The sequence below is a fragment of the Meleagris gallopavo genome, chromosome 6 (genome assembly GCF_905368555.1).
Source record: "Meleagris gallopavo chromosome 6, MGAL_WU_HG_1.1, whole genome shotgun sequence".
In the NCBI taxonomy this organism is placed as follows: domain Eukaryota; kingdom Metazoa; phylum Chordata; class Aves; order Galliformes; family Phasianidae; genus Meleagris; species Meleagris gallopavo.
In genome coordinates this window covers 20,048,637-20,059,099 of record NC_139409.1, presented here as the reverse complement: position 1 = coordinate 20,059,099, position 10,463 = coordinate 20,048,637, and positions in this window count along the sequence as shown.

Sequence of the window (10,463 nt, the reverse complement as noted above, 5' to 3'; positions counted from 1 at the left end):
TGAGTTGAACGTACGAGGCCTGTTTTGGGATAGTTCCCTGGTCTTCGCTATGCATGAAAAAACAGCCTGAAGAGGAGAGGGCAAGCCTGTGCCAGTGGGCTGCCGTGTTACAACATGGTGAGCAAGAGGCACAGAGCTCCTCATGTGCCTTCCCTCTGCCTCCCACTTTCTGAGCTCAGCATCCATCTCCAGATGGAGTGCAATAGGGAAGAAGTAGAGAGGTCACTCCCTCCCTCTTCTAGAATGAGGCCGCCTTCAGAGTATGATTCAGGAAATGATCCTTTTCCACGCATTCCACCCTCTGGCAAGCATCTTACCACAGGAGATGCCAGCAGCATTTCTACCTCCAGGAGGAAGGAGATAAAATTGTAAATAACATTTAAGAGTTAACTATTTTTGGCTGTGTTGCATAGGATGAAAGTCCCATTTTTTCCTTCAGAAATTCATTTTGTATGATCTGACTGAGGGAAATAACAGAAGACATTTCTGCAATTGCAGGTGCCACAGACCAGAGATCAGCAGCATAAGTGCAATTGATGAAAAAAGGTGGAATCACAAGAGGCAGAGTTACTGCCACAGTTGCAATGTCAGGACTCCTCAGGGTGATGCAGTTCCTGCAGCATCAAGCAAACCTGTGCTGAAATTCAGACGTGTCCCATGGCACAAGCAATACCATGAGTCGTCACTGTGTCAAGCCAAGCTGTGACACTGTACTCTGAACAAGGTAGCAGACTCAGTGCTATCCTGACCTACAAGAGAAACAGTTTTTTCTGCTCCACTGACAAATATACCGAGAGATGAAAGCTATCTAAATGTATAAAAATATATATTATAATCTGGATATATTAAAAATTATCTGGAAAAGAGGATCCTAGTACAATTTGTAAATATCCCCAAACTTGTGAGAGAAAGCAACAAGAAAATTCGTTGACATTCAACCAAATATATTTAATTCAGGCCCATATGTCAAGGACAAAGACTGTTACATTAAAAAACTAACAATAAAGAACAACACTGTAGAAAAAGTCTTGGGTTTTGGAGCAGATGATCTGCTGCTCAGTGCTGCAGCAAGAAAAGCTGATGTAGATAAACAGGATCTAAGCAAGAAGCTTATACTGCTGAATATTTTTTTCCACTATGTCTCATGATAAGAAGCAGAGGACATGAAAGGAAAACAGAATGTGGCAGATTCAAAACAAAAGGTTTTTTTTTTTTATTTTAATGCTCCATATTTAAACTGTTAAACTCACTGGCACTCAATATTATGGATACTAAAACTTATGCTAATGAGACAAATTCTTATGAGCACCTTCTGTGGAGCACTCCTAAGCACAGGGATGTCTGAATTTGTCATAGAGCTGAAGGCCTGTAGAGGAGTTCAGAAACTATCATTCACTTCTTTCCTCCTTTATACTTTTCCCAAATCATTCCACTACACACCACTGTCAAAGACAAGCCATTAATCTAGACAGACCTTGAGTATGACCTAGTACAGCTAGTCACATACTGTTGTTCTTACTACTGCTATATTTACCATCCTGATATATGATCATCTCTCTAATATTGTGTCTAATTCTGACATTTACAGGAGGAAAATGAAAAATTGAAGTCTGTAAAAATTGTTTACAGTATTAGGAAATAGGTCAAATACTAACAGATCCTGTCCTATCTCCCTTAACAAGGGCAGGGAAAGCTAAGGGATAGTTGCTCACAGTCCAAAAGTATCCAGCTGGGGAAGGCCAAACTCTTCAGCAGAACAAAGGCCTGTATGATGATAGGATTCATCTAGATAAATATAGATGTCTCTATCTGAGCTGCTCCATCTAGAAGCTATGCATGTCAATACAGATCTAAGCAATATTCTCAGCGGATGGTAAAGCACAATTCATCTAAGTCTAGAGTAGATGTCTAAAACAGGTTAGATGAATCACTCCCTTAACATTTCTATTTGCTCCAGTGCCTGTAAAAGGTACCTGTTGCGACACACACAGTTGTAGACCTCTATTGGAGGTGCCTGAAGTTGGATGAATCACTCATAACATCTATGATGTGATTAGTAGAGAATAGTAGAGTAGTAGATTACTTCTGAGTGTTATTAGTGACAGGAACACATTACGAAGGACCAAGATGACTTTTCTTTTAACTGCTTACTATAAAGTAAGGATAGGCTAAATTTCCTAGAAGATATGTCCTAGCTGAAACACAGCTGCTAGGCTTGCACCAGAGGACTCCTCTGGTCCATCTTGCAAAGAATGTCAGAATCTTGAATCAGGATTCCTCTTGCCTTTGAAAATCTGTGCCTTCAAACCACTGCTTATGAATAGTGGCTGTTTTCTATGCCTTGTTAAGTGGTTCTTGATCCATACAGATGTGCCATTTACCTGCAGGGCTTTCCCACATTTTTTTTGCTGCTGCTGCATTTGTTTCAGAGAATTTAATGTTACAAATCATCTTATGAATCTTAGATATGCTGAAACATCCCATCAATACGAAGAGACAGATGTAGCAGTGCCCTCAGAAAGTGGTAGCCTTCCCCCTTAGCAATCTGCTCCCTGGTATACAGTCAAAAGTGAAGCTGTAGTGCTGCACAGCCATTTCTATCAACATGATGGCAACATCCAACACTGTGTGGCCAAATTTATCTTTGCACCACTTACTTCACAGTGAAAATGCTTGAATTTAAGGCTTGGTGTTTAAGGAAAGTCTTTGCTCACTGAGAAGTTTATCTTTAGTACAAGATGATTTTACATCTGTATTGTCAAGCATAAAGAAAAAAACAGCCTGTACAATGAGCATATTGAATTGTACTCATGTTTTCATTATGTATGATAGCAAGTAAACAAATTAATTAAACTTAGAGCTCACAAGTTTTACCTTATTTTATATTCCGGCCATTTTGGATGACTAAATATCACTTGCATACGTTGCCTGTGTTCTTCAGATAGATTATATGAAATCATGTTATCAGTCAATAATGCAACAATATTACCAGAAAACTTTCCATGAACTGTCTCAAATCTATGTCATGCATAGTAGTTCCTGGCACTTTCCCTTCATTATTATTGGTATTACTAGAAATTATGAATGTTCAACCATTGTTAAACTGTTGATCAAATATGGCATGAGGGAAAAGGTCATTAAAGAATATTTTAAATTGAGAAACACCACTGGGCAGTGACTAGTAACACTGGCAATAATCCCCATCTTATCCCATTTGTTTTCACCTCATAAATGAGAATCGTTGAGAAAATTGTACCTGAAAGGTTTAAATGCCTGGTTCTTAAAGCCGGCTCTCCAGCTGCAGGTGCTCAGACATCTCCAAGGTACTATCAGCAAGCAAGCCCAGTCATAAATCACAGAGGTTTGCTGTTTACCACTATGACTGATCTCCAGAAACAGGATCAATGCAACTCATTCCTGAAGCCTGAAAACAAGTGTATATATAAGAGAAAGTGTCAAGAAAGACAATACTAAAAAGAAGGTCAAACCTTAATTCACCTTGGTTCCCAGAAACCTTCCTTAAAGCCTCTTGATGAGAATAATTTCACAGCCTGTGTGGATTGCATTACGCCTACCCTTAAACTAAGTCACTGAAAGATAGTTACTGACTTTTTTTTTTTTTTAAACTGTGGTGACGTCCATTCTTATCAAATAAGGCAAATGCAGATTAATTAAATGTAGTTTTCAGTGGTATTTTTCCTGCTGGGAGACTTTGCTCTAATTTTTGAGCAATGGAGAAGCCTCTTTTTTCCAGGATGATGCTAGGAAAAGAGCAAGTTCTCTGTGACAATGATACATAAAACAACCTATATTCCACAGATTTGTTGTGGGGAGAAAGCAAAATTAAAGCTCCTGCCAATCTAATTCCTTTCTCCTTGCACAAAGTAAAGTCATTACTCTGCAAAGAAAGATAGCTCTCCTTCTCACAACGTAGCCTTTTAATTCAGGCAGCCAGCAGCAAGACACAGGAGGAATTCACACAGCCTTTGGCATCTCTCCTGTATGCCAGCTGAACTATAGTTTATTCCTTCCTAAATGCATCTCACAATTGAAGGAGCAAACTATCATAAAACTTCCATAAGGAAGATCAAGGATTCTTCTAGTGCTGCATCCTGTTTCTGCAGTTGATAGCAGCAGATGTTAGAAGTGTGTAAAAAAAAGGCAAACTACAATGACTCTTTTCCAGTGTGTCCTTAACTCTGAAGGTTTGTTCCTAATGCACTTTCTCAGCTAGAGCCAAAACTTGCTCAACACTTTCCTTCTTAAAATATTTGCAATCAATACAGTACAGTGTTCTTCCTGGAGTTGACTCTCAAGGTAGCAATGCTACTTTAAATCCAAGGTACCTACAGTTCATCCTACGGCATTAATTTGGCTTATGTTCTCCACTAATTACATCAGAACCAGGTTCCTTCCTGGCATGCTGCCCCTTTTCCACTGGCACAGCATGAAATAAGAATGTTAATAAATGGTTAGGCAAATCCTCCTCTCCAACAAGACTCACTAGTAGCATTCTTGTGTAACTTTGTGTTGACTTTCATGGATCTCTACTAGATGTTCACTGGACTGTGCATCACGCTTAAAAGCTGAGCTAAAATAAAAGTTTTTGTGCCTGTTACTTTTTTAAAGCAGAACTACACAGGCATGGCTGGATAGATGAGCAAAGGAAATATTCACATCATATTCTGAGCACTCCAGAAGACTTCTGTAACCAAAAGAGAGAGAAGACGTACCTCGGCTCTATAGTTATCACAAAGAGACTGGTTTCCTCAAAGAACTTCTGAAACGCCAGGTATGTGAACACTCTCCCCATTACTTCCACATCTTCCAGTCACCAATTTTGATGTGACAAGATCTCCAACAGCCTGTGGTGGGCCAGCATCTTACCCTGCAGCAGTCTCAACTCTGGCAACAACAACAGAACTTTTAGGAATAAAAACTCTGACTCATTTTCTAGTTAACTTAATTTATTGTAATTAGCTTTACTTAATTATACATACAGCTGTTCTGCACCCTCAACATAGCTCAGGGGAGTATTTAAACTGCTTATGTCTAAATGTCATGTTTTAGCACAGTAGAGAGCAAAGCATTCTTCTTCTCTGGATCAGTGGGAGAGAAGGGCATCCAGCAGCCCATCCTTCCCTGCTTTCCCTCTTGCAGCACTTCCTCCCACCACCCTGCCCCTTTTCCTCTTGTTTGAGGAGGAAGAAGTGGCTGATTCTTTGCTTTCCTGACACTCAGCAGGCTGGGGCACAGCAGAAAGCATCTCCATGCCCTTCCCAGGCAGAGCACTGTCTGTCCCCAGAAAGTCTCGCCCAGTCTGGCCAGACCAGGAAGTGTGAACGTGCCTCAAAGACAGCATTAACCTTGACTTTTCTGCTGGCTTTACACCACTGGGATGTAGAGGTGTTCTTTCCATATCACAGATGAAGTGTGGAAATATTAATGCTGAATCCCACACTACAGATCTCATAAGGAGACCTTTTTTAAACTAAAGCTTTATAAAGACTTTTTCCATGCTGATCCATAAACCATTCCTACGCCCCTAAAACTGCTTAATAAATCTGTCTAAATCACCTCAGCACAAAAGGCAGCACAATTTCAGCAAACCAAGCACTTACACAATCACCCAGACTCTTCACTAGGATCGTATTGTTTATTAAAAGTAAGTAATGACAATATTTGAGATTGGAATTTTAATCTGCTTTCCATCAGAGGAGACCGTGCAAGGTCACCTTCGCTGCAGTTGAGTTGCCCACGTGTACACACCACGCACAGAGAACTAACGCTGTCCAATTCTTATCGTATTGCTTTTTCACTTAAAAATAGTTCAATTCTAATTCTCTTCCCTCTGTTAATCCAACACAGCTTTGATAGCTTTATATTTACCAGATCTTTCCTGTTTTGTCAAACTTTTGTGAGCAAGTTGTAGAAGGTGCCAGAACATCTTGGGGATAATTACTCTTCAACTAATTTGAAGCAGTAATGATGATATTCTAGCTTTTTTATGGTGCAAATGTTTTATGTTTTATTAATTGCACTTGTTCTTTCCTTTGGTATTTTTTTCTGATGTCTAATTGCTTTCCAGGTTTACTATCTAAACTATTCCTATGCTGCACATCTTGTACCCCAAAAGAAAGCCTTTATGAGAGTACTCTAAAGCCCAGATGCTGCCCTTTGGAGAAGTATTTATGAAGGAAACTTTAGTCAAAAGCTTGCACGCTACTTGTGAGGGGGAATAGCTGGCAGATTGTGCCCTTTCACAAACCTGGGACTTAACAGAATCACAGAATATCCTGAGTTGAAAGGGACTCACAGGGGTCATTGCCCCCACACGGCCAGCTAAAACCCAAGCCCTATGTCTGAGAGCCTATAGATGGATGGATTCTGCTTGTCTAACACAGTCATAGCTTGTAACAAAAATACATATACCTTTCCTCCATGATTATCTACCTCTTTTTTTCTCCCCCTCCTTATCCTAACACAATTTTGCAGATAAGGACAGGTACAGATATGTTTCTGACTGAGAAATTGCTAGGCACTGAATATCTGTATACCACTTTAGGCACATGAATCTGCCTCTACCAAATATTCCAAATAATATTCAAAGGGGAATTTGCTGCTGAGTAAGCTGTACAAACTGCCCACTTACTCCACACGTTGCAAAGCACATAACACTGTAATAACCTTCATACTCTCCTTGCTCCTACAAATTAGGGAAGCATTGTTGAAGAGATAGGAATGAAACACAGAATGTGGATTCTGCGTGATCATTAAGAATGCTTGTGGTTGAACAGGGTCATGATGGGAGGCTCTGGTTACTCCTTTAACAATTTTCCCTCCTCAGTACTACTGGATGGTGAGGACTTCAAGCAACAGCTTCTAAGGCAGTTGCCAGATTAAGGCATACTTCAAAGTGAAGGTCAAATTACTTCTTTTCAAATGAAGCGTTGGTTATTTCTTGTATACCTTGCAGAAAGAAAAAAAAAAAAAAGTACCTCTGCACAACAGATGGAGGCCTGGCTGTCCTGCTGAGCCTCTGAGAGCCCCTGTTTCACAAGTGAATGAAACAGAGACAGATATGTTCCTGATCTCTGTTCATATTCAAGGAGACAAAGAGGAAGCAGTTTACGATGAGAGGAAGCTGTTTCTCATGAGTGAAGTTTGTGCTCTGTCACAAACAAGTGCTGAGTGGTGGAGCCAAGTCTCGGATGCCAAAGGGTTTGTAACACTGTATAGTTAACAAATGTACAGTTAGAAGAGTAGCATGGTTAAGATAGTATTTTACAGGTTTTTAGTTGGAAAGACTATTGTGGTAAAAAGAGACAATCAAAAATGAAATACTCACCCATTTCCTAGCTCACAGTAGAAAACTTCAAAAGGAGTAATCTCCAGCCAGAGATCCTTCCCCAGCCTTTTTTTTTTTTTAATTATTTATTTCACCATTAAATGTGAATATTTCTCCAATCTCTTTTCTACTCAGAGAATGTCAGAGGTTTGTGAAGGCAAAGGGGTGACACATATCCCCCAAAGTAGTGCTAAATGTAGTGTCCTTCATCCCCAGTTAACAAAACTCCCCTCCTAGCTTATCAGTGTTCTTGTCATCATTTTCAGTTGGGGCTAAGTGAAATTCAGAGATGTCTTTAACTGCAAGGATTACTGAGCAACCTGAAAGTGGCGCCTGACAGATCTTTTTCATTCCTACAAAGGAAAGTCAAATGAAAAAGTTTAAAAGAAAACTGTTAAAAGTCTCATAGAAGTCAGAGCCTTCTTCCTCCAAGTGCAATGACTCATATGCTGAGAGATGAGTAATATATTCCTGTTGTTTTCACTGGAATTTGTTGTAGACTTTCAAAATTATTGCTACCTGGGTGTCAAAACCAGCTTTCGGGATCAGATCTTCTCATTTTCAACATTCTTAACTATCTGGGTGCCTGTGACCAAGTAAGTTCCATGAGAATGCAGAAACAGGAGAACTCATTACCACAAGTAAGAACTCACTACTGTATGTACCAATTCAAACTTGTAAATTTACATGTTACCTCATCCTATTGGGTGACATCTGTATTTATTCACCATACTGCATCTTCTGATACTTTGAGAAAACAGTTTAAATTCAAAAAGGGGCTGAGATATGGCTGCTGGTTCAACAGACCAGAACAGTCCAGCAATGTGATTCCCAGAGCAATTGGAGGCTAAAGTCTCTAGGATGAAATTCATGACCCACAATATATACAGATGTTTGGCAGGGAGTAGTGCAGAGACCCTGAGAAAGCTGCTTTAGGATTGCTGTCTAAGAGCCTTTTCTGAACTCAGCAACATGCAACTAAGTAGTCCATTCAATGTATGCATCTAGGTCTCTTTTCTTTGGAAAGATGGGGAAAGATAAGTGGAAGCAGTTCGCAGACTTGTTATATATAATGATTCAGCGGACTTAAGCAGGGTGTGCAACCACTGAGCTAAATTTTGTCATTTTTATTTCATGTTTAGATTCATATGCCCAAGTCTTGGTTTACAATTCCAAACATTTCAATAATAACAATAACAGCAATAATAATAATAATAACAGTAACCACCAAACAACAAAACACCTCCCCCAAAATCAGTAAGGTAAATTGCAATGCTTAGTAGAAGATTTTCAGATTGACATTTATTTCATGCAGAAGAGTGTTACCTTGAAATTGGAAAAAAAACGTTCATGTGATTTTTGCTAGGTTGCTTTTGAGCTTAAATACTTAAATCTCTGTTTGCTTCCTTTAAGAAAAAAAAAAAAAAGAATTTTTAAGTTACAATGTAGACAGATACTGGAAGAGAACTCTAAATCCAATGCACAAATATCTAGCAACTTTTGCCTTTAATGGACTTTACAAAACCTGGTGGGCAAACACAATCCTAACTAAATAATGCTGATTGCACTTCTTTCCAAGAAGAAATAATTGAAAGGAATTGAACAATAAATGAAACAAATGGAGCTTCATCAAAGCAAATGATGATAAGTAGAAACACTTTGGTGTTGCTAACACTCATACTACAGTGAACTGGTCAGTATAATTAATACATATATTTTGCACCTTTTGCAGGCAGGTTCTTTATGCTAAAGTGATAAATTTGGAAGAGAAAGGTTGCTTAATGAGCAGGTAGGCAGCAATAGATCAAAAAAAACCCCTAACCTATACTGCTGACAATCTATGGATTTTCTTTTTCTTTTCTGTGTGCCTTTTAAGTGTAGAAAAGTGTACTTGTTCTGAACATGAAGGCTAAAATGTATAAATGTTTAATGTTCCTTTCTATGTATATGCATGACAGGCATACATATATGCATAACAACTTCAAAAATGTGTAAATAGCTGCAAGACTTGGAAGGAAAATCTGTACACATAATGAGTGTAAAAGTTTATGGTTACTCACCTACACATGTTTAAACATGTAACTATGTCTCTACATTTCTGAAAAGCAATGCCCTTCATGGTGTTAATGATATATAACCCACAAAATCAGTGGAAATGTTGATTTCAATGAATTATCAATCAAATTTTCTTACTTTTAAGGTAGGAAGCAAGGTCACTACAATGTTTGTTTAATCACAGGCAAAACACCCTTATAATAGGATAGAAAGTTTTTTGAACTGAAAATCCAACAAACCTTTTTCCTTAAATATTTAAGGAACATTTATATATAAATATTTAACATTGAAAGTTCTGTGCTTGTTGTGTACATTTTTTTTCTTTTTCAAAGCTGAAAGTCCAGATGCTTTCCCATGTTTTGGTTGAAACATTTTTCAGTCTGAAAACCTTTTATTAAAAAAAATAAACAACAAACATCATAATCACTACCAGCTGGACAGAGCTATTCCTCTTTTTTCCACCTTTTCCTAGACAAATTTCCTGAAAGTCCTCTAATTTTAGTAATGTATAGCATACACTTCTGGGGCATAGTCCTCCTTGCCAGTTGTTTCCTGAAAACACACAGCAAAGGTGGTTTTGCTGAATAATATCTGTGATGTCGAATGGGCTATGAGTTTCTGTATGAAGATCATTATAAGAAGAAAATACTATTATTATTAAACTCTGTCCCCTTATGCTAGCAGTCTTGCTTTGAAGCAAAGCCTGTTCAAGCTATGATCTTTCAGCGATGATCTTTGTGGTCGTCCCCTCCTCTGACTTTTTTGCTCTGCTTGGATATCATGGGAGAACTCTGTTTTTTTGTCATTTTTGTTCTTGTCCTACAGGACATGTGTTCAGGACAAATCTTCCTAATCTTCCTTACCCTAACTGCAAGGCTTTTCTTTGCCATTCCCTCTGACTTGTGCAAGGGCATGATGCAGTATTGCCGTAGTGCTTCTAGCAGGTAAACCTTGCAGTGAACTCTGTGCGTAAACTGATGGGGAGAACTTCAGAGAAGTGGGAGATAATCCCCTGTGGCTGCATGTACCTCCTTCTTCTGTAGCTCACACACCAAAAATA